The sequence below is a fragment of the Neopsephotus bourkii genome, unplaced genomic scaffold (genome assembly GCF_033783945.1).
Source record: "Neopsephotus bourkii isolate Nb327-2 ecotype Australia unplaced genomic scaffold, CSIRO-AGI_Nbou_v1 NB_1388, whole genome shotgun sequence".
In the NCBI taxonomy this organism is placed as follows: Eukaryota; Metazoa; Chordata; class Aves; order Psittaciformes; family Psittacidae; genus Neopsephotus; species Neopsephotus bourkii.
Window position 1 is genome coordinate 2,955,910 of NW_026901866.1, and position 25,984 is coordinate 2,981,893.

The window sequence follows — 25,984 nt, forward strand, 5'->3', positions numbered from 1 at the left end:
CCTTCTGAAATGAATATTCCTAACTGAAAACCATATTTGCAGTACTGAGACTGACAATAATAAGACTTTTGCGCTTTATAGTAAGGCTTCTCTTTTAACTTAATAATTCAGACAATTCTTCTGTCCTTTATATTGGCTGCTCAAGCTTGCTCACAGCTGTCATACTAAATATGATGCTACTGCAGAAGAATAAATTAAAGAATTTTGGAAGAAATTTGTTTCTTAAATCTTTTGGGCAGGTGGGTATTCATGATGCAATTGGTTCTTTGAAGCACTGAGATTGCCTGATGCTTACAGCAGAATGTTAGATTGATGGATGCCTAGTTTGTGCTCACAGTGGCTCTGTAACAGAAAAACTACAGATAAATTGGAAAAAAAATTACAGATGAAGGTTCAGAGACAATAAGAAGCAGAAAGCAGTCTAAGGTTCTCAGAAGAGTCATAAGCTGTGTAAGGATTGCGTTGAGACAAAGAGTTTGAGAAGACTATGGAAGTCTGAGAAACAAAACATCTTCAGAAATATTAGCTCCCAAAGTTCTTGTGAAGTTTAACTTGAATTCATGACAGCTAGTGTATCTGCTGGGAGGTCATTTCAGATCCTAAAAATACCTTGAAATGAGCAGATCTTTCTAATGTGTGCAGATGAATAAAATACCAAGAAGACTAGACTATGGAGAAGGTATCAGGTTAAGTTCCCATTATCTACTGATATCAGTGATAATTCAGTCACCTTCTTATACAAACACAATTTACGAGGTTCTATTTTTGTCCATAAAACCTGATGGTGTTCTTATAAGGTAGTGGCTATGATTCAAGACAGTATGTATCTCTCCATTAACAAGTGAAGGCAAAGTAAGTGGGAGAGAGGAAGGAGGGGAAAGTGCCATCATTCATTCCTGAACACTGAGTATCACACAGGGTAAGAAAGAAGCAAGAAGGAATAATTGTTTTGTGGTGTGAGTGCAAATTCAGTAAATTCTGGGACTGTTCCAACATGCTGTGTGATGCACTAAGCTTTCACAAATTTATGGGTTTGACCTTACCTACTCCAGAGATTACTATTTCTACACGAGGGATATACACTCCATTGAGTGCTGTAGTTACAGTTTCTGGCTAGTTACATGGTCCAAAAGTGCCAGGAAGCTGAGTGTAACCTGAAATTTCACATATAATAGAAGAAAATATTCACAAAACATGTAGCATCATTTGTGACCCATACATAACTTATTCAGGTTGCACTGTAATCCCTCATGAGAAATATCCTGTAACACGGACAGCCTGAATGAAATCTAAATACCTGAAAAGTCTGAATACAGCTCATCTTTCTGTGGTTATTGCAAAAATGTCTTATAGCCATTACTCTCCATTAAAGCCCCTATTACTGACAAATGCTGTTTGCTCCAAGTTTGCCTCTTCCTCCTTGCAAAGAGATAATTCAGGTGAATACAGCCCAGCCTTCATTTGTTTGGAATCACTTCATGCTTTTCTCTTCTGCTGGCTGATTTCTTAATGCCTGCCAATACCATTCTCTCATGAAGGCCTGATTAATAATAATTTTTCTTTTCTTTATTTTCTGCAGGCGCATACCATCTCAGGAAGAGTGTTTTCCAGCGGGAGGTAACCTTTGCCTTTCAATAGTCTAAGGTTTCCATTGCTGACTTTTTTCTTCACCAATCACTACTTCTCCTTTCCATGTCTTCTATGAACTGTCTTGATTGCTATTAAGTACAACACATTAGAATGTGCTGAACCTGACATTTGATTAAGGAATGCCATTGTAAATTATTACCTTTTACAAATTGTTAAAGGTGTGAATTCAGAACCACTATGATTACAAAAATCAAGGGATTCCTACAGAATAGGTATTGTTATAACATGTACTGGACAAGTTTGAATTCTAGGGTTAATTGGGGTCTGAATTTTTTGGGTTATTTTATAGTTACATCAGTAAAAGGAAGTCATCAGGACAGAGAGGCTGGATCACCCAGGGGAAGTGTAGTTCAAAACTTTGAATAGGCATTTCAAAGAAAGAATATTGATATGTCATGTATATCTCACATTAGGTAAAGTGGAAGAGGTGGAAAAGCAAAATCGCCGATCTTTTAAAAACTCGACTAAATATGAGAATATCTGACTCTCACTAATGATGCAGAAATAAAATAACCTAAAAACCCCACATACATTTAACAGAAATACTAAGATGCTGTTAACACTGTATAACTGACTGATTGATACACCTTTATTGTCTCAAAAAAAAGCCTAAGTTTTATATTTTTCCATTGGATCTCTCACCTATGTATCTCTGCAGTTAGTTATATGCTTACTTTTTACCACCAGATTTGCTCATTGGGAAATACTGTATTGGGTTTTTGGTTTTATTTTTCATACTGGCTGCTATTGAAAAGGGCTGATTGATTTTAACTTCACACTTGATTTTTTAACTCCTTTAGAGATATAAGGCCTTGCTGAATTCTAGATTATTTTTCTGTATCGTATTCTTCAGCTTTTTTATCTTTAGTTAGGTACCATTAACCTTCCAGTGATGCCATCTCTGTGTTTTAGACTGTCAAAATTTTGTGTCTTGTGCTTTCTATCTCTGTTCTGTACAATGATATTTTTATCATTTATCTCCTTGCATTTAAATAACACTGGTAATGTTTCTTTTGATGAATGGAGTTTTGAAATATTCGCTCTCTAATTCTCCTTTTATGACCCTGATAGTGTTAATTTGGACTTGCATTTCAAATCAGAAGACTGATTCAAACCTGAGGGCTGCAACTTCATTTGTAAGCAGAGATAACTGTAACTAATGTTAGTTACATAAGATGTACCAAAAGCATGAATAGATTTTGCAGCTTATTATCATGGGTTACTAAATGGAGTTCTTTGGGGAAGAGAATTTACGCAGTTACGGGGAGGCTTATTTTTTCTCCTTCTGCTAGAAGCCCAACAGGATGCCTACCACATTCCTGTGAATTGGGTAATTTTCTTATCACTGAGGCTCTTTGGCCTTCTACTAACTTCTTCATCTCTCAGATGAAATGGCCAGTGGTTGAATGAGACCCCTTTCATAGGTATGCTTCTTTGCATGTTCTACCTCCTTAATCCTTATCTGACCTGATGATGTTCTTACTATTTTTACTCTATCAAAATATTGGACATCTTCTTCAATAGTTGTAGGCTATAATACCATAATAGCTTTAACCAGATACTTTGGGTTTCTTTACATCCAGTCTATTCCCACCACTAAGTCAGTTACCTCAAAATGAGTTCTATTTTCCTATTTAAAGTTACCAAGTTAAACTGAACAATATCATATTTAGCTTAGAAACCCCGCGACCATAGAAAGTACCCTGCATCTCTTTGACTGATTTATTTCAATTACTAATGTTTATTTTTCTGCACTCATTATTATAGAATTGGTTGCAAGGGAGCTCAGCAGCTGTGTGTCTCCTATCCCAAAATACTGTGATGAAACAAATTGTTTTCACTGCAGACCAGTAAAATTCCCAGTCCCACACATATGCACAGTGATATGTTACCTCCCTTCTGCTCATCTGCCTTTCTGGTTTTACCATTCTTATAGATTTCTTAAGTATCTACAGCATGACCAAGTACAAGTATATCGTCACTTTCCAAGTGACTCAATCCTTCTGTCTTACAGCTTGCCTATTGATATAACATCTGCTATATAGAACAGTTATATCCTATATTTAGTAGGTTTAAACCACTATGACATAGAAATCTCTTGATTTCAACTGCAGCAAGCTGGAGAGTCAAATTCCATTTCTGTGCATGAGTAAGAGGTAACTTCCTTCTGCTTTTCCTGTTAAAGAATTTCAGGTCATCTGAGATGAACATCAAGTTTCTGAACTTGATCAATCAAAGCTGGTTTAGGATGATGTAAACTGAAAGAAAGGGGCAAGCAGCAGGGCCCCAAGTGTTCCAGTCAAATCCAATGGTCAAGTAGCATGGGATTATTTTTTCCTGGATTCATCACTATATTTTGAAAAGGGTTTGCTGGTTTTGGAAGTATACCTTACCTTAGCATTTAGAGTGTGTTTTTTTCTCAGAGATAACTCTTTGCTTTCAACTTGATTTTATTTGTAATTTCTAAATAGCAAAGACTACAAACAGAAGATGTCCTTGAGCAAGAACTAGTTTTAAAATCAGGTAAAAGACAAAACAAAAAATAAGATTTGTAGTGACAGAGAACTTTTAGTTCAAAAACTTTCACATTTTGTGCACCACGAGCTTTCTTAATTTCTGTTATTTACTTGCGGGCACACAGTACACAAGTCACTTGTGCCAATGATTATAACTCAGATTACAGAGAACAGAACAATCATCCACACACATTAGTCCAACACTGTTAGTGCTCACACAGATAGGGTCAACTTTGGGAGCAAAGTTAAAAAACTTTGTTGTGCTCTTAGGCAAACACTGGGCAATGAAGTTGGTTTTTGGAGATCTCCTTTCCTCTCTCATAAGAGAAAAACACCATCTTTTCATGACAGTTAAAAATTAGAGATGTTGAGTCACTTGGTGTTACAGACTATCAAGCATAGCTTTTAAAAGTATAGTTAGGTCCTGATCTTTTTGCTTAAGACTAGGAAATTCTTGCTTTTCTTGTGCTGGTATTTGTCTCATCCCTACCAGTTTTGTGCTGACATTGTTTAAAGCTGTCCTACTGATGATTTACAACAGCATTATGACGGGGAGAATTAGATTTCTTGTTTCAGAGACATTTCTCATCTCTTCACAAAACAAAACTGTCATACATGCAGTAGCGTATAATTTTGGTTAATTTAATAAAATAAGCAAGATCCTCTTTAGCTGGTATAGCTCCTTTGGAGTCAAAAGTAGATCTTAATTTGATGTCAATTGGTCTAGCTCCCCTTTCAGCAATAGACCTATCCTTGTTTCTAGCAGCTAAGAATTTAGCCCAGTGTTCTGGCACAAATAAATACTATTATTTTGTACCTAGTTTTATTTTTAGGTTGTTGTTCAATCTCTTATAGGTTGCTCAAAAGTTTCTACCTATTTAATCTATCTGCTTTGCTTGCTGTGAGTCTGTTCCTCAAAAAATATCTAAGGCAGGGCAGCAGCCCACACATAAGCACAAGCGAGACAGAAGGAGAAGGAGTGAAAACAAGAAGTCAGTGGAGCAGTGCCAAGTTTCACTAGTTGAGGATCTGCTCAGAAACATTTTCAGTGCTTCTTTCAGTCTTGCTAATGCTGGTGTGTAGCTTGAGTCTCTGGTTTGAGTCCTTTGGGAAATACGCTAGCAATAAGAATAGAAAAGCAATTTAGGTGGCATCTTTGATCATCATTGCTGTCAATCAACTCAGGGCTTGGCATTAACATATGCTCTTCAGAGGAAAAACTAATCTACTCCATTTGGTAACATATTAGAATCATTAATATTACAAAAATGAGACTGGAAAAATGAACATTTTTATTAGAAGCCTGTAGAAGAGAGGGTGAAAAATGTACTTAGCATATTATTATTATTATTATTATTATTATTATTATTGGCAAACCATAATTCACTGAAACAAGACACTACTCACAGGAAAATATTTTTTTAAACTGTGTTTTTCATTTCAGCTTCCAGGAATAAGTCTAATGTTAGTGAAATCCTGTAAGCTGATTTTTAAAATTAAAATCTCATTTCCAATTTCAAGAGCTGACTTATTTGTAATTTTAAGCTAAATATAGTAAGAAGAGCAAACAAACTGAATACAAAGAAAACAAACACTATGATAGATTGATGCAGACTTTGCTTTCAGTTCATTGGGTTTTTTAGATGTTTTTAAGGCATTGACTTTTTCATCCAGACTGAGGCTGAGAAATTTTCTTAAAAATCTCAGTTTTCCTCCAGGAATGGAAGAAATACTTGCTGTCCAGTTCTTATCAATCCCTTTAATTTATTTATTTATTTTTTAAGGCTGAAAATTAATCTCTATATAGTCAAATTAATTAGATAACAGAGGTTACAGACACCAGAATGACAAATAAATTATTTTACAAATATTTTTTCTTCAATTATATATTTTTTAAATCCTGATAGTTATCTATCTGCATTAACCTCTAAGCATTTTTTTAAAAAGTAATTTTCTTCTGATCACATTTGCACGGAAATATGACTTAGCCAACCATATATAACATGTATATTTCATTGCTTCACTAATAAGAAGTCTGCCAGAAAGCCAGTACTGGGTTTAGATGAGATCCTCTTTTAGTTGTAGGTTCTACAGAACCCGAGTGCCGTGAAAAATCATATTAAGGTTAATCAGAATATTTATTCAGTATCTGTTTCGTAATATGGCTGTTTATTTTCTCTGTTTCTGACTGTTTTGTTATCAATTTAAATAGTTTCACAATTGGATGAAAATTATTGAAACAGATTATATTTTAAGAGTACTTTTTCTCCTAAAAATTTTAAAGAAAAAAAGCCCTTATGACTATAGAATTGGTCAAAATGAAAGAATTTGAAATTCTACAATGAAAAAGGGGCATTTCACACAAACCCAAAAGTTACCACCAGTCTACCTATCTCCAATGTTTAGGTAATTATGAGTAGATCCTTTTTAGAGGAACAAACAAAGGCATAAATAATTCAAGTCCCTAGAAGTTTAGCTTAAGAGATTGTGGCTGGGAAAACTGTTTTAGTCAGAGTCAGTAGTCATCTGACCAAATTATTGAGAGAGTGCACTGCAATATGCAATCTTGAAAGCAAGATGGTACACTGCTTTGGGAGGTATGCTGTAGGTAGAGAGAAATGTGGGAAGCATGCTGGGCTCCGCTCTGCAGGAAATCCAACAGGGCAGTCAAAGCAGTCTCTTCTGGGTTTAATTCTGACAAACTGCGAGTCACACTTGATTCCCCCCGAATGACAATTCTTGTATCTCACAGTTAGAGACTCTTGTGTTATATTATTTCCACGGCAGAATAAAATTGAAAGTGTTGCATGACACGTACTAAACAGAATGTGTTAAGATGTCTGTCTAAGTTACTCAGAAAAAAATCTGGAGTAACTCAAGAATTTGGCTCATTGATTTTAGACTTTACACTTAGCAAAATGTAAAGGCAAGTGTAACTGAAGAAGTATCAAAGTCACTTGGAGTTAATCTGTTTTAGGTAAACTGATACAATGTTGTTAAATCAAGTTTATAAAAAAACACAAAGGGCTCAAGAGAATTGGTAGAGCGAGCCTAAAAACATGCTTTTTTTAATTTTTTTTTTTTTAATGAGTCAGAAGAAGAGCTGTCCTTTCTAAATATTCTGCTAGTTCCAACTGCCTAGTTTAGTGCCTACTGACGTGATGCAGAGATTTGGCAGAACATAAATATTTTTTAAAGCTTACTCATTAACACCTTGGACCCATCCATCACCATGATTGACATCAGAAGACAAAGCTTTTTTTTTTTTTTTTAATAGGACACAACATGTACAAAAGGCTTTCTGTGGGCTAATGTGGCACACCTGATAGATGTGTGAGTCATTTGACACAATGGGTAGTATTCATGAACACTTTATCACCTTGCAATCGACTTAGAATAGCATTCTTCCTTATTTTCTGAATCCCACTATCTTCAAAATAAAAGGAATTTAGGAATAACTGCACAGGATTTAAAGAAAAGTAATTTATTTGCTCCATCCTCGAGATGCTACTAATGATGTTCATGACATTATCTGAAATGTTATTAGAAAAATAATAAGGACTTCCTGAACTGTATCTAAGAGATAGACTTCATGTGTTTCATGCCATGCACTTCATATTATTGCACCAAATGAATTCAGTAAAGACTAATTGGCATGAATGAGTAACATAGCAATGCAATAAAGATAACTTGTCACCTTTTGCTCGTCTGCACAATATTGTCTCTAAATGGTAATAGGATTCATTATATCCTGCTGTATTTCATGGAGATTCAGCAGACAGAATATACAAAAGTGAGAATCACAGTGGGTTTTAAAGTAACACTACCTTTACAAGGGAGGAAAAACAACAAAGTACCCGAAAGAAAATATATCCTGGTTGAAAAACAAGTATATGAGAAATAGACACTATGAATGTGGAAACTTTCAAAAATTGCAACTTTTTTTTTTTTTTTTTTAATGATCTGGAAGTATTTTACCAAATATTTCAGATGGTTCCTCTGCTTGTCTATAACAACAGGGGTGTCTGTATTCTGGGGCTTGCCTTGTGAACTCAAACTGTGCAAGCCAACATGATTTACACTCATCTTCATCATGTGCATCAAGCCCTCCTCACCTTCTTCCATCATGTGTTTTCTGGATTTTTTTCCATGGTGCTTGAATCTCATCTTCATGAATCTTGACACAAACAGTGGTATATTTTCTTTTACTCTGCAGATGAAGCAGTTACTTTCTGTGTTGGTTACAAACACAGTTCCTTTTAATAACCTAAGTATTAGGCATGGGTAGCCACAGTTTATTTTGAAGGACTGAGCTGCCTTCTGCTGTGGCTGATGAAATCCTGTCTGGACAATCAATATATGCCTACCCAGACAGCTCATTTATACTTGCAGCAGTTGAGGAATGAGAGTTAAGAGCTTATCTGAAAGACTGAAGACAAGAGGACACTGCAAATTATTTAGCTATCAGTCTTGAAAAATACTGCACTGGTGCCTGGTGCTTGCTTTGTTCCCAGAAGGTTCTTGAACTGGAATATTGATGAACTGTTTTGTCAATCTGCAAAACCAGATAGTTTCCCTGTAGGTGACATGACCCCAAAGTCCAAGGAAGCTATGAAAAATAGCAATAACATCTGTTGTTGCATAAAAATAGCCACAATAAATAAAAGTAGAATGCCATAAAAATGGTGTTTTATTTATCATATTTTTCTAGCAGTCAAAGTAAAAACTGCAGAACAACACTAAAATAGGCAGAAATATAAAATTACTGAAGCAGCAGAGAAAGTGGCAGACCACATCAGACCACATCAATGGTTACCATACCTAAATCTTTATCTGCCCTCTTATTCTTTTTTCCCTTTCTAAATCTCTGCGTAGGTGCAAAGCAATCCAGGCATGGAACCAGGAGTGACTGCCTAGATCTGTAAGATTTCTGAACTGTTTTATTCCCATTCTATCACCTGTAATGTCTGCAGACTCTAATAGCTTTCCAGAAAAGTTTGAGGAAAAAATTATATGAAGAAGTCTTAACACTTCATTTAGTGGGTAGGGAGAGCTGAACAAGACGAAAGGCATGTGAACTTTGTCTCCAGGTCATCAGTGCAGTAATGATGGGAATCAGCACATACGTTTGTTTGTTTGTTTGTTTGTTTGTTTGTTTAAAAAAAAGAAGAAAAAAAAGAAGCCTTTGGCCTTCAGATTTGCTTGCTGGCATTACCAAAAAAGAGAAAAAAGAAATAAAATCAGTATTTATTTCCATGGCACCTCTTTACACTGCAGCTCTCTAGGTTTTGCTCTTCTCCTCTCCCTTACTTCCATGACAGCAGGTTTCTCTGCATCGGCTCCTCTTACAGTCACAGTGGCACTGGGTGTCCCACGCTTCTCTTCAGTGTTTCAGGCTGTAGCTGTAGTGCTCTTTTTTTAGCCCTGAGTTGCTGGACAGCTGGTCTCCTCTAGATGTCTGTAACAGGAAGTAAACAAGGTCGATGCGATATTTCTATTTCTTGATGTTTCATAAACATATGTGCAGGAGCTTTTTAGAAGCCTGGGAGCTATCCAAACAAATTAGAGAACCTTCTCAGTTGTATAGATGGTATGCCAAAATATCACCTAGAGCTAATCTGAACAATTATCATCCTTACTATACAAATAGTCTACTGACGGAAGTGAATAGGATCTCTCAGAGCTCATACCGAGGTTCCAGAGCTTGGTAGGGTACTAGTGCAGACTCTGTCTCATATGCTATGTTCTCCTTCTGTCTGTTTCAATGATCCAGTTCTTGTCTGGTTGCTTAAATGGTGCCCATGCCCTTCCAAAACCAAACAAAAGCAGAGATTTCAGGACATTTCAAAAAGGATCAACCCCTAAAAGATGAAATTCTGAATTATTCCTTGCAAGATTGTTGGCTCATCTGTATGTCCTTCTAGCAAGATGGTACTAACCACAAGGCACTGTCCTGTATGCTGGGAATGGCAGCAGCAGTGGTATTTGGAGCATGGTACTTCTCAGCTTGCTTCCAATCATATTCACTGTGCTTTTGTTAAAAGCTTCACAAAGATGTGGGATAACCTTTTTCAGAGATTGATGTGTGGGAAAGAACGGAGTAAGAGGGATCAGCTGCAGCTGAGTGTGATTCGGTTAGAGGTGGAAAAGCTAGGGCTTGGACTTTTTAGCAGTGAAACCAGGCCTTTAAAGCCTCATGTTGTTTTTGGCAGACATTCTCCTTCTTCCCATCTTATTTACACTGTCTGTTCACGTCGGCTTCTCTTTGCAGCCTGTTATTTGCAGAGCAGAGTTTCTTTGCACTTCCTTCTGCCAGCCTCCAGCTGATCATGAGCCACAGAACAGTCACCCAGAAACCTGTCACCACTGGAATGGTGCACCAGAACGGGGGATACGGAATTGGACCGCAAATCCTGTACGACAGGTTGTGGAAGAGGCTGACTCAGCCCCTTGCTCAAAAGGCCATTATAGCATTTAGTTGCTGATCTACTTGCCATGTGTGATTGCACATTGCTGTTAAAATGGCATATTGGCCCTAATCCTGAAAAGCTTTCAGACATATATGCATTCGGTGAAATAAAGGATTATAGGGAGATGCCTACATTTCCTATAAAGGCATCATATTGGGAAAAAAGGATAGGTGCAGTGATCTCCAAGTATTTTGTGATATAGAAGCGTGGGCAAGGACACAAATGCACACATATGAGATTTGCACATATATATGTATATATAGTACATCCCTGTAACTGAATGACATTACTGTGGGGAAAATAAGGCCCATAAATATCATAGTCAACAAATTTAGCTTGCTATTTTTGTGTCTTTCTTTCGTGAACTGCCAAGGAATAGATTGCTATATCCTTCAGTTTATCTTTGAAAATAATCTACAAATAACTTGTCTCTGAAATTTGTTTGACAGGGTGCCTTACATGATCACCTCTCTATTGATCCACTGAGAATGTAAGTTTGTTCTATCCTTTAAAGTAGCAAAACTAGTTCTTTAGCTCAGCCTGTAGCAGCTTGTGCTTTCAACTCTCAGAATTCATTAAGCACTGGGGACACTGTGCAAAACTCTTAGAAATATAAGAATTTTTATTCTGCATCTGTGGGGCACTGAATTTCATACAGTATCATACACTGCACACTGCTTAGTCCTCAGAAACATGTAAGGAGGAAAATTGTGAGCCCGATTCTCACAGCCTGATGAACCATACTGTGCTGCTCTTGCAGTCTTTGCTGTTAATGTGAATCAAGTATGACAGTGACAGACTTGCACAACTATCATATCTAAGCTACATAAGTATAAATGAATTACGTATATACATGTCTGTCTACTGTGCATTTATGTATATATATATATATTTATATATACGTATGTAGATTTACTGGTGACAATATTTTACCAGATTATCAGTTCTTTCCTTCAACTAATCAAAAGCCTATATACTAATGGCATCTTGCACAGTCTGTCTCACTCTGCCTCTATGTTCAAAATATTTCAGCAAAAAAAGGGGAATTTCCAAGGAAGAGATTTCCTTGAGAAAGCTTCTTTTTTAGTTGATAAGTCTGATTAGTCCTGATTTTTGGTTGGGGTAAAGCAGTGTTTCCTGGTGAAGAGGGACCAAAGGGGCTTTTATCTCATTAATGCCTTAATATCAGTTGATGTAGAATGCACTTTACAGGCCACATTTTCTTTTTTTTCAGTCCTGTGTACAGCTGGTATACTGTAGGCTGTCTGCCTTCCCACGCTGGGTCCAGTTTGTCCATCTCGTTAGCAGTTATGCATATCTCAGTGCTTGTTGTCTGGGGAACTTAACAAATCTGTCTCTGAGACAGTAGGTGCTCCTGGTGCTCAGGGGTTAGTAATTTCAAATATGCCAGGATTCATTGCCTAGGGAACAGGCAAGGAAGTTCTGAGTCAAATATTTTTTTAATTTGCTTCCATGTGAACCCTTCAAGGCTTTATCAAAACCTCCAGTTCCCTATATTTTATCATTTCCTCAAAGACAGCCAACCTTTTTTTCCTGCTGACTGGTCTTGAATGAACATGGCTATTGGGCAGCAAAAGAATGGCTCTGGCAAGTCACTGAATAGATCTTTGTGCAGGTCATTAGTAGGCTGGGTACCTCTTGAGGAACTGGAAAACGTATCAGCCTGCCAAAGGCACTGTCAGTTCAGATAAGCAGGTACCATGATTTTTCCTGGTTTTCTGTGAAGGGGGGTTTTAACAATGTTTCTTAAAGAAAACGGTGCTTTGAGGACACGAAAAGCAAGAATATGTGCTGCTTGTGTGAGCCTAATTCTTTCCCACCAGCCAGCAGAATAGTCCATGGTGCTGAGGATGAACAAGAGCCTAGTGCCCTGCTTCTCCTTGTCTGCATCTTTGGTGCTTTAGTGAAACTGGTCTTGTGGCCCCCCTTTACCCTCAAGAACTATATGCCCTGAAGTAAGGGTGGGCCTGGGGCATTCTTTGTAGCAGCAGGGCTGCAAGAGGAGGAAGTTACACTAGACATGACAAGCTTCTGCTTTTTCCTTAGTCATGTCTACTCTGCATATGAGTGTTAAGGTACTCAAAACTACGTTCACCCTCAGGAACCCACATCTTCTGAATTCACAACCTACAAAGATGCCTAAGGTGAGAGAATCAGCAAAGACTGCACCTTTAAGAGATACCATGTATTGCATCAGTGCACTGCAAAAGTGGACTTACTGTGTTACCCTTATCCCCAAGCAACTGCCTAGCTTTCAAGCTGTGACTCCTGCTCTTATTCCAGGTCTGTATGTCCTTGCTGATCCACTACAAAATCATAGTCACCAGATGATTAATTGTTGTTGGTATTTAATCCTAATTTTAGCTACTATATTTTTTTGAGCTTTAAAAGAATAAAATTCTTTGTGTTTTTGTTTTTTCTTTCCTGTTTTTTTTCCCTCTTAGAGATATTACCATTGGTATTAATAAAATTGAGTTTGAAAATTAAGATACACATTGCCAGATAAAAATTACAAGCAGCTTTTCTAATTCAGAAATTGCTTTACTGGAGTAAAGCATCCTCTTTCCTCTAAGGTAGAAAAGATATATGCAAAACTACCTTTGTTAGAAAGATGCTGGCTATGGGCAGGCAGTGTTGGATAAAAAGAACATTTTACCATCAGAGACAAAGGAAACTTTTTTTGACAACACAAACTGGTGTTTTTCATCTGTATGTGCTTTATGTCTTAGCATACTTTGGCTTCACAAACATAAAACTAAAAATCTTGCATTTTCTCAGACCAGAACAACAACATATATCCATAAAACTGCAACAGAACTAAAAATAAATAAACAAATCGATCCCCAAAATGTAATAGGTTTATCCAGAAATGGAGGAAGAAACCGCAGGAACTTTGAAATTATGTATCATGAATACATTTTACATTTACATTTACTTGGCATTTAAAGTTCCACAGCGAGGTTTCGCACGACGCTCCCCCGGCGCCAGTTCTCCGGTTCAGCTCTACAGCACCTACCGCAGGGGGAGCGGTACTTGCTCCCCGTGGCGCACACTGGCAGTCTCCCGGGTAGCCACGAGATGGCGCTGTGACCCCTCGTACCGCTCCCAGCCGTGGGTCCCAGCCCCGGCGGCTGCCCCAGGCTGGGTTCTCTGGGCACCCTCCTCCGGCGCTTCGGAAAATATGGCACCCGGGAGCGAAACAAGATCAAAATATACAGTTTATTTTCGTTGGATGAATGATATTTTGTGACTGTTTACCTGAGGGCGTGCGACAGATCCTTGGTGCAAGGCGGAGGGGGGGAGGCCGCGGGGGGGTGTGTGTGCTCTGTGATCCCCTCCATACCGTGCCGAGCGCCGCAGCCAACCGGCGCAGGGAGCTGACTGCTCGGGTGCCCCCAGCGCGGGAGCGGGCGGCAATGCCACCCGCGGGCCTGTCCTCCTTTCCTTCCACGCTAAACCCAAGCGCCGAAAAGGGAGTCAGAGGGGCCGCCGGGCTGCGTGAATGCAGCAGTGGTGGGCTCCCTGCTCGGCGGCCTCCCCGCCAGGCCCCGTGGTTCACCCGCAGCCACTACAAACGTGCCGTTTGCCTGAGAGCGAGTGCTCTGCCATGTCGCGTGGAGATAAATCCTCCGTGAAGAGTCTGGTAATCGTCAGTGGGGACCGAGGTGCTGAGTTCGGGTCCTAACGTAGCATTCCTCTGTCGGGAAATTTAACCTTCAAGGGGCATTTCCTCACCTTGTGCTCCCACACAGCTTCTGCCTTTTGTCTGCCTTATCTGTTGCAGCATATTGATATTGTTCAGGGCAGGGGCTGGCTGCTGATTAATACATCTGCACAATATTTACACAACACCCGGCACACATGCTGCTTTGACATTACAAAATATTCAGTATTAGTGATAAGTAGGACCATTGGGCAAAACTACGTTAAAATCACTAGTTTTACGTGTCTGTCTTAATGGGGGCTGTTGACTAATCACATTCTTTGAACGTGAAACTTGTGGAATGCATGTTTAGTCATTTCACTTGGCACTTTCAGCTCTGTTCTAAATGGGCTATGTCTGCAAGCAAGCTGTTTACCCGTGCTCTGGAAGCGGGGTGAGTGCTTATCTAATGTTTCAGTATCCGAATTCAGATGGAGAAATATCCCACTGAGGGGTTAATATACTGGTTTACATGAAAGTCACATCAAGGATGAATGTAGGGAAAAGTGACTGTTACTAAGAAAACACCTTCTGTGGCCTCATATTTCCAGATCTTGAATTTTTAGAGGATGTGACTTTCCAAAATGAGATTGAAGTAGTTGTCTGTGGAGCTGCTTGGAAAATAAACCCACTGCTTTTCATATGAACCTTTTTAGTGGATTAAGTGAGATATGGCTGAGACATTTTGTTCTTTCCTAGTTAAGCAGGCTGTATGAGTTTTGAGAAATAATGATTGAAAAAAGGCATTTCACTCACATGTATCATCTCTGATATTTTTTTCTCAGGGGCTCGAGAGGTATTGGAATTATGAATTAACCAACAGCTAATTAATTTGCTTTAAGGCCAAATCATTTATTCTGAATAAACATTCTTGTCCTGGATGTGTATGTGTGTGTGTCTACTCCTATATATCCACACATGTAATTTTTACAATCTAACTAGCAGAAGAGGCTAAAGAACTTTTAAACAAATGTGTGTGAGTGGGAGGCATCAATTACTGGATGAAGCAGTTGAGTCCAGAGCACAAGTAATTGTGTAGGTACATCTGTTTTTATACGAGTTGGGTGACACACTGAGCCTGGCTGGTGGAAAACATTTTGAAGTCATTTATTTTCTCTCTTTAAATGATAAACATTTATTTCAAAGCTCTGTTTTTAGTGAGAGGTCTATTCTACTCTGCATCCACCCTTGATCAGGAGACTGATGATTTTTGTTGGGCTGGCAGGAGAGTAGAGGAGAGTTGGTAGGCCTGGATTTGTTTCAGATATTTACAAAATCCTGGGTTTTTGATGTGTTTTGTTATGACTGCATGATAGAAATTGTACAGAAATACACAGAAACGTCGGGAAATTTTTCAGTGGGAAGACCTTAATCAGAACCATGCCACAACAGGAAAAGGTATTTTTGTTTCTGTTTATAATAATATCTGTAATTGCTGGAACAAGATTTCCTGAATTCATCAGTCACAAATTCCAAAGACTTGAGCCAACTCTAAATCTGTGCCCTGACTCGTGGGACAGAGATAAAATGATTCCTTGAATTTCCCCTGTGCCATGGAGAAGAGTAAAGTTGACAGGAGATAATTTACAGAGGTGGCAAGAAGCCTGCTCTCTCCTGCCCCAGAGATGGGGTTATCAACAGTAATCAGATCCCATCAAGTGTGTGAAGAAGCTGCACCTGTCTGCTGAATTGAAGTTAGAATGTTCTCATAAAAAGGCAGATTTTGTTCAGATTCTGTATGTGTTCTGTCTCAGTCATTGCTGATTAGTTTCTCATTCTCTCCTCATTCCTCTTAAGCTTCTATCAGGTACCCTGGAGCAATGCCAGTGAACTGGACACCTACGCTGGTGTGTGTGTGTACCAGTTAGTCACCTCTCCTGCCATGGGCCCTGCAGCAGGAGCTGCAACTGGAGGTCCTCTGCCTGCATCTCTTTTGATGTTCAGTAGGATGAGAGCCAATCCCCAGCTGCCTTCACCAGAAGCAGCCTTCAGCCTTCCTTGCAACAGCAGATAACAAACTATGTTGCTGCCTCACACCCCCACCACCCCCCTTTCCTGTGTGCCCCTTGGCTCATTCTCACACCTTTGCCACAAGAAGCCAGGCTATGTCTGCAAGGGGAGAGAGTGGAGTGAGGCCAGGCCATGCACTGGTGCCCTCAACCAAACCTGTGCTGCAGATGCTGCCCCAGAAGCAAGTGGTTGCAGCTGCTGCTCGGAAGGGTCTTCCCTCTGGGACAAAGGAGATGACGATGAACTGAATACACTTCATTCCATGCATCTGTACCATGTTTGGAGCGTGCTTGTTGCATGCCGGTGTCTTTACCAAAGCCAAAAGAAGCTTGAGCATAAGCCTAGCCATCTATTGAGAGACTTAAACTGTTGTTCTGAATATTAATTCAGTTCTCAATAGTGAAGATCAAGCCTTTGTGTAAACTTCTGAACTTCTATTTATTTATAATCATTAGTTTTCTTAGATTTAACCTAAAACTCATTTACTCAAAAAAAGAAGCTTTTTTTTCTGGGTTTCTGAGTACTAATTTTAAGCAGCACTTCAATATCTGACAAGGGAAGAGCTTGATGTTAATTATTTTTTGATGTGAGCATAATCATGTACAAAATTTTCTTTCATGCACAGACAATCTTCTGTGTGAGTTTGTGTTTCTGAAATGTGAGCTTTCTGAAATGTGAGCCTGAGCAAGGCACAAAATAAACCTTTACAGTCATCAGAGTTATTATAATTTGATTGTCATAGAACAAAGTACCTTGTCATTTCTCACTATGTGGCTCTTCCATGTAACTGTGGCTTTGCATCATTTACTCTGTTGTACTTCATTGATTATATTACTTCAAAGTTGTTATTTATCCAGCCTAACAGTTGTTCCAAGAAGAAAAGGTAAATATTATGGGCTAAACTCTGGTTTAGATTCTGATAAACAAAGCCCTCAGAATTGTAAACCTGAGCTCAAACATTTGTGACCCTTGGAACCAAAGAGAACCAGATTCTGGATCAAGCAAGAGGAATAAAGTTGGACTTGAGGAAGAGTTTTTATTCTCACTAAGCTGCCACTTAAAACATCCAAATCTGGAGGAAATTTAATGAACTGGATTTGCTCCCTGAGCCAGAATAGTTTTGGCACATATATCAGAAGAGCTGTTTAGCTACAAGGGAGCTAACCAATGGTTTGAGATTATGCACATCTGTCAGCTAAATCAAGGATCCAAAGGTGAAACCCATCATTCAGAGCCAACATGTGGATCCATGAATTTTATGGAAGACAGTGTCTAGACACTGATAAGGAGTTTTCTTACATACAATGCTTTAAAACTGTGTATAATTGTTCTCATTTTAGTAATAGCTTTCAGAAAATTACTGTTATGAAGATGGAAGAAATGGTTTATGCCAATGACCTTAAAATTGTAGCCCAGGGATCTAGTGGTGTTTTCAAATCACTTACGCCATGAAAGTAATGAGTATATCTTTTGAGATAAAAAGACACTTTATGTAGGAAGAAGACACTTTTCCTCATAAGAAAAGAAAGTCATTGATTTGCAAAAACTGTAGACATGCTATTCTTTTGTAAATACAATGCTTAGTTTTATTGCATTGTTACTCTTTGTGTATTTTCTAGCTTCAAAAGTATTAACAGGATGAATAAAACAGGAGAAGCAAGATCTATTTATATGAGTGTGTATGTGCCATTCAGGCAGTACAGGCATAGTTTGGGGTTTTTTTTAGATACATGGTTTTACTTTAAAAATTATGAAATATTACAGACAAATTATAAGCCTGCAAATAATTTACAGCTATTACATTTCTGGTTAATACATTCCCCCAAAATTTTTTCTGGCACAGATGGTAACATCATAACTTTGGTTCTCATTGCCATCCATTCCTGGCTGTTCTTGGATGTGTGAAGAGGTGACGATTAGCTAAGACAAAACGAGCTGTTCACGATATCTTGTTGAAATTTTGTTGTTATTGATGATAAAAATGGCTTTGGTATAAACTGAAGATTTGCATTGGAAAATGTCTGTTTCTGTCAAGAGGTTTTTTTAGGTTTTTTTTTTTTTTTGTCGGCTTCACATGCAGTTATATAATAGATGTTTCCAGGGCTGTGTATTTCTTTTTTTTTCTTTTGTTTTCATGCTTGTTCACATCAAGGATATGAGAATGTCACAAATGCAAGAGAGCAGACATTACTGGGAGAATCTTACATTTGTGCCATTTCAGATTTTCTGCGCACATTTTGTGTGGTGGTGTTTTTTTGTTTTGTTTTAGTGACACTTTCAATGGATTTTGGGTCCATAGGAAACACATTTGTATCGTTCTCCATTCTGCTACTAAAAGGACTGTTGTGTTTTACCCCGTTTACAATATATTCCTTAGTCACTGAGCTTAGTTAAGGAAAGAACATATGAAAATTGGGTATTTCCAGTGCTCCCCAAAATTATTTGGAGTTAAGCAGAGTTTTTCTAGTCCTGCTTTTCAGTTTTATTTTGAATTGGATAAGGAATTGGAGAATTTTGAATTGGAGAAGCTAAAACACATAGGAAGACTGAAAGGGATTATGAGTGGAAGAAATCAGAAGTCCAAACTTTGGAGCTGATGTCAAACCTATGGTGATTACTTGTAATTCAACTGATCCCTCTTGCCCAAGGTATTTGCTCTTAACTTTTCCAGTTGTATTAGCCTTTCATTGACTTTGAGGTATTGTCCCTGACACCTTGCCTAATAACTTAATTGGTGGCTGTGTGTGTTATAAGGTAAACCTGTCCTCTGTGTTCCCACTGATCTCATGTTGAAAGGAGTAAGCAGAAGAGTTCTGAAAGGCCTTGGATCTCAGAATATTCTGAATATCAACCATTACCTTTCCTGATGCTTTTGTAATAGTGTGGAAATGTCCAGAAAGTCAAGTTCTTTCTAACAGATGTATACGGGAGGACTTGAAATTTAAAAGCAACTTTGGCATGCTCACTTTCAATTTTTGTGTAAATTCAGTAGCCTAAACCTCTGGCCATTCAACTCAGCATTTTATTATGGCCTTAGCACCTGTTAGTTACAGGAATCTGCATTCACTGCATCTAATTCAGGGTGCTTAGGCCGCTATTTTCCGAGGTTGCTGTGAACTCTTTTTGCATAAAAATATGGAAATCCAAAAGGTTTGCTGTGATCAATAGTTCCATAAAAACTAAAGATTCGTAGGAGTATAACAGTGATTTTCCCCATCAGCTAACCATTCAAATGTTTCACTCTGTTTTCCATAGATACTTTTCCCTTTACCACTTTACATGTGATTTCCTCTTTTGATTCACTTGGTGGCATAAGCTTTCTGTCCTTGCCAGCCTCCTTGTCTGAAGAGTCCTTGAGTTCTTCTATCTGGTGAGTTGCTGTGCAATTCCTTTCCCACTCTGATAGGGTAGTAGGAACATGACTAGCTGACGTTGCTCTTCTGGGGTAGTTGCTTCTTTATATGTCATATGTTCTGTGTGCTGAAATGGGAGCCATTGCAGGTGGGGCAATGAGTGAGCGGCTTGGAACACCTAGCTGTCCTGCAGGCAAATCTGGGTAGTAGCTTCTGCTTTCAAATCCATGGGATACGTATCAATAGGATTTCTTTGATTTTAGCCCTGGGAATTCGGATGACTCTTTTTAGGCTTCACAGCTGAATTGAATCTAGATGCAGAAATAACAGCTTCTCAAATTTTCACTAATACGTAGTTTCCTTTTGCTGGTTCTGTGCTAGCTTTATCAGCAGCCTGGCTTATATTTAGGCAATTCAAGTTTCGGGGCATTGTCAACATCTGTGTCTTAAAATGCAGCAGGGATCTTTTACAGGCAAGAAACTCAAACTCAGTGTATCAGAGCAACTCCTGGGCTTTTTTAGACCACAGCGATGATACTGTAAGGTACCTCTCACCACAGACATGAAGGGAATGTGGCTGTCCCTGTAGGGGTGAGGGTGAGAGCATTGCTGTGGCTATGTAGGTCCTGGCAGTCTGAAAGAAAGAATGCTACTGACAAACTATATAGTTATATTCTGGGAAAAAGAAAAAGTGATTATCAGTGTGATGGAGTCACTAGCTTTTAGAATGCTGTGTTCTGAAAATGAAACCTAGGGCTTCTTTAGGGTAGAGGACTCCTAAATCTGCATGTTTGCCTTGGAACAAATCCTCTGCACTTCATTCTGTTATTATTATGGTCATTTGCAATAGCTTGCAAATATATTCAACTGTAATTTGGAAAGACAAGAAAATTTGCATGTATATATGCTGATATCTATACTGAGCTGGGAATAGTTTGATACACAGTTGATTTTTTATGCCTTAAATTACTATTAATTGAAATCAGAAATTAATATCTGGAATCAATTTTGATAAATCTCCCAACATAGGGAATTGTTAGATTTTTTCAATAGACAAAATACCTCTCAGTTTTTAAGTAAGGAATTTTTAGGGCTTTTAATGAAAAAACATTTTTCCTTTGTTTTTAATTAATTTAGACTAAATACAAGTTTAAAAGAGAAAAATATATCTAACTAAAATGCAACAGTTTTACCTAGAGAATACTTTTTATGTGGATAGATAATCTCTTCATGCAGACATTGAGATTTTTATTGTCATTCTATTTGTGACAGTGACATTTTTTAAGAATCCCTCAAAAGTTCACAGAGCTTCTATCTCTGCTACTTATCTCAACAAACACCATTTCACTGTAATGTACACAGACTGATATGTCAGCCCTTCTGCTCTTAACGGATAAGGTTCAGTGACATGTATGTTGGGAATGGTGATCCTGTTGTGCTCCCCTTTGCCACAGTAGAATGGTAGCATGAAAGTTGTGCTGAAAAAAATTTCACATGAACAGCATAAGGGAGTAAGTTATTCAGATAATATGTAGCTTCTGCTCTTGGCCACTTAGGTGCAACTGCAGGCAGAGGGTTACTCAATGAATTTTGCTCTGGTAACTTGTGAGAAATGCGTCTGTACTGATGTACAAACTGGACCGTGAGCAAATCTGGAACAACTTGGAGCTGGCAGAAGTATCAGTACTCAGTCACTACCAATATCAGCCAGTTTCAAACTGATTATCTTAAATGAAAATGGTCCTGAGCTCATTACTAACCATGATGTGGGCCATCTTGCCTGCTTTTTGAAGGTTTTAGACTGAAGAACAGTTCAGCCCAAGAGCAGTGTCTTTTCATTTCCACTGTTTGATTTATCGCCCGCTTTTGAAACTGTCAACCAAAGCGATGGCCTTGAGCACCTCACAGGACTCTTGGGCTTGCTTAGGACTCGAGTCCTCTCTGTTTACCTTTTGTGAGTGGTACTGGATGTTCTTAACAGTCCTCTGACATTGCTTAGCATGAGTTTTCTCTGGGTCCTCTGGAAATTTGTAGATTGTCAGTCGTGGTGTTAACTACATTTTCAGTGAACCAATACTGATAAATATATACCACTTTACCCTTTTCTGCTTGCTTGAGACTGTCTGTCTTACATTCAAATGCTTGTCCTCTTCATTTCAGCATTTTTCTAAACATATTTTATGTTAATTTGCTCTCCCATTTTTCCTTATGGAGAGCTTATGAGGAAAACTGCAGTGTTTTTAGTTTACGTGATTAAAATTCTCAAGCAGCTTTTCAGTCAGCTGTTAGTTCTTCAACAAGCTCTAATAAGAAAATAAAGGATGTTTTCTAGCATCTGGGAATGTCACACAAGAAAAGTATATATGAACCTGTGATCAGCGTCAGGTCCGAGCCTCCAGTGAGTGGTGTGGGAGCTACTGCTGTTACACATATTGTACTGCTGCAGAAGTGGGAGGAGATGAAACTTCTGCCATTTCTATGGCATCACTCAGCAAGGTGTAAATGAAGTACGAAATAAAAACTCTCAGCCCACTCAGTTCACAGACAGAAAAAAAGATAGTGCTTTATGCTTGCTGCTGTGATACACTATTTGCTGTAATATTAACCTTACACAGTGTCAGAATGCTCCCTAAGTTTTACAATATCAGGTCAAAAGAGAAATGATTTCTTGTTAGGTTGCCTCCTTTTTCTCCCTTTCCACCAGCATGCTACTTCATGTCAAAGCTACTGATGCAAAGCAGAGCAGGTGTGAGGTGAAAAGAGTGACAGGAGGATCCTGTTCTGAGAGAAATTGTGTAAGTGAATCAGTAGTCATAGTTTGTGATGAACTTCAGGGTAAAAATAATAAAACATTGGACAATGGATGCAGCTTCAGACTCAGAAACATCTGTTGTCTTCATTTTATTGAGTTGGACCTCATCTGGCTGATTTGGAGGGAAGAAGCCATAGGTGGTAATGTATCTATACTAAGTTTAAATTCATTAGCACTAGGGAGCCTGTGTTGCTAGGTAGCTCACTTGGCATGGCAGTAGCTTTTGAATGGAAATGCTTTTCAGTCCCAGATTTGCCCCCGGGTGTTGCCCTCATAGATTAACAAATTGCTACCTAGATCCTTGTGGGATCCCACTCATTATTTTTAAGTCCTAAACAAGTCTCCTGGCATCCTTCTTTTTATCTAGCTGGAAATGTTCAAGTTGAAGCTTGTGGGCTAGATCCTAAGATGGTGTAATGTAGCTTAAGTGATGTCAATAAAGTCAGACCAGTTTGTACCAGCTGAATCTTTGTCCCCTCAGATGCAAGTCAGCTGCTAATCTCCATGCCATTCACACAGAGGCATTTATTTCCCCCTGTTTTTCTAATCCTTGTGTGTCTTTTGTAGAAATATGTGAATTGTGCTGCAAACAGTGCTGAGAATTTGGATGAAGTGAGATGGATGCTGGTTTAAAATGCTGGACACCTGCACTTCTGCCTTGTTGTGCCTGTGACCTCTGTGTGGCAGTGCAGTTATTTTTCTGTCTGTGGCCACACTTTTCCCCTTTTATTTTCCAGTCTTACAGAAGCATGCGGATAAAAGACAGTAAATACTGAGGTACTGCAGTAAGAGGAGCTGCGGTATAGATTGATAGGTAACAGCTTAAAAAAGCCTGATGATGGTCAGAGAGGAGCATCCAGTAGTGCCACTGTGAACTAGCACAGACTGCAAAATGCAGCTAACTGTGCAGCAGCAGCCTGCAAAATACTCAGCTGGTGGATTGTTGTATGAAGGAAGGATCATGTGTGGTTGGGCTACTGTGCATAGTGTGGTCCCCTCTGGTTACACCGAGCACAGAGTGGGGGGTGGATTCATACCAAAAGCTTTCTGCAAGGCTGCGCAGGGGGAAAGGGAATGTGCAGTACACACATATTCAGGGTGATTCAGCCTATAGATCTGAGAGCTCTGGAAAAGCAGGATAAATTCTAGCAGCAGGGGTTTCTATAAATGCCATTCTGATTACAGCAGGGAGCATAAATGTAAGAATTTAGAACTTGCTCCATCCTGCAATACTTGCCAGTGTTAACGTGTCCATAAGGAAGGCTTTGTGATAAGAAATCAAAACAGCAAGACTGAAAGAAAAACAGGCACCTTTGTAAAAGCATGAAGGAAATCGGGTCATTAAAACATGCTCTGGGCTTTTTAAGGGCATGGGGGAGACCAGAATAGCATTCATGTAGTATTTGTATTAAGTCTTAAGAAGGGCAATAACCCTTTTAGTGCACAGAAGAGAATGTCACCCACCTTGAAAAAAGCTGGAACACAGTCAGGTGAACATGTATTTGAAGGGCCATTTGAAAACAGGGCAGCAGAGGTCTTGGTCTTGTTGGTGGAGCTATACATGTTCCATAAAGCAATATACTACTTAATTTGTTGGGCATCAATTGTAGAGGGAATTTTCTCTGTTTCCGCCCTTTAATAAATTCTAAGTAAAAGAAAGCTTCCTTATTGTTACAAATTGAGAAGGTAGTGAAAACAAGACTTGCACTGCTGCAAATGAAAGTCAGATAGAGGAGCAGTGCATTAGATGGGTTAATAAAATCTCAGCCGAATCAGATAATAGGCACCACAATATAAATTGACTTAGATTTATTCTGCCTTTAGCTGTTTGATCATAAAGGTATTATCCTGCAATACCTAAGTATTGGTCAGATGCACATTTCAAAAAGAATGCTCCATTGCTCTTCTAAGCAAGTTCTAAAACTGTAAATAATTCGCATAAATGTGGGTCCGTGATTGGTTTATTTATGGGTTGTAAATGCATGCTTACAAAACCGGGAAACATACATTCACTCAGTTTATATCTGACTGTATTATTTCAGTTGTCTCTGCTATTATTACAGACATATTTAATTCAAGGCTTTCATTTTAGTTTCTAATGAAGAAAGCATTTTGAGCCTATCCTAGGCAAAAGAGTTAATAACAAAGAGAAGCTGTTAGAAATTTTATTAAAAAATGAAATTTTAAATATTTATTGTTGCTTTTATTACATTTATTTATGCATGTTTGTTTTCTAAAAGAAATAAAACAGGTTGTAAAAACCAAACCAAGCCACAGAAGATTCTGGATCACTTAAGTAAGTGAACTACCAGGTAGCAAATGCAGTTTAATGTAGAAAAATGTTAAAAAATTCATCTGGGAGGAAGGAATCAGTCTAAGGAATATGCACTGAATATGCAGTCACCCAGCATAGTGATTAGGAAAGAGATGGACTAGTTAGAGAGAAATAACTGCAAACATGAACAGAAATTCCAGTGCACTGTAGCATTAAAAATGTTGAACAATATATTAAGGAAAAGAACGCAGCATAGCTATCATAGAAGCTAGATTGAAATTTCATTTAAAAACAGGATTTCAGTTTCTTGGATTTTTTCCCTCAGTGGTTGGAAAATAAGGAAAATAATTACTCAGAGCATTTTTCATACCAGTGAAATAATTCTTTGAACTTTTTCATGAAAATGCCTTTTTCTTGAGAATCTACATTCTCAGAAAGTACTGCTCTTGCTAGAAACCAAATACCAAATCAGATATTTCAGGCTATACAGATGCACACGTCTGCACACACACACACACACACACACACATTGGAATTGTTGCTGTCTTATACGTATGCTTCTATTAAACTGAAATGTGATGTAGAGTACTGCATTTAGTGATTAACTGCCTTAAATATAAATTAACTACCAGAATGGTAAACGAATCATTCCTGGTTTTCAGTTCTCTCAGTCTCCTTCTCTGCCTAGCTGCTTCTTCACCGAGCTCACTGGTAAGCAGGAAGGCAGGCTGGACAGCAGGGGTGCTGAGTTAAGCTCTCGGACACCCTAAAGTAATGGGTTACTCCTGAATATTAGGTATTTCAAGACTCATGTATTTATTGGTAATGCTGCAGAATACGGTCGAGTGCTGCTGTGTGGGTATAGCTGCTCATGTGCCCTGCTCTGTTAGATTCTTACCATGAAAAATATTTTTTTTCATGACTCTTTACCATCTACATGCACACTACTCCTATATTCCTGTTTAAGAAGCCTTTTGTGCTGTCTCAAGGTTTTTTTTTTTTTTTTTTTTCCATTGGACTGGAAAACTGACTGTTAGGAAAGTCTTATGCATCAGCACAGGGCAGTGTGTGTGTTTGCCTCTGTGCAGCCTATGTGCAGCTCTGCAGGGAATGAAGTAGGACCACAATATTGCTGCAGGTTTCTCTCCCTGGACCGTGAAAAATATCTGGTGCT

At 38.6% G+C, this 25,984-nt stretch overlaps 1 long non-coding RNA gene across 1 annotated transcript in view; it reads left to right on the forward strand.

The window, feature by feature from the left end:
- The window catches only part of LOC133219914 (uncharacterized), a 53,683-nt gene that overhangs the window by 13,809 nt on the left and 13,890 nt on the right, over positions 1-25,984 (forward strand). Inside the window, exon 2 of the long non-coding RNA XR_009727570.1 lies at positions 1,580-1,617. This is a non-coding gene — a long non-coding RNA (uncharacterized LOC133219914). The remainder of the gene's footprint in view (positions 1-1,579; positions 1,618-25,984) is intronic.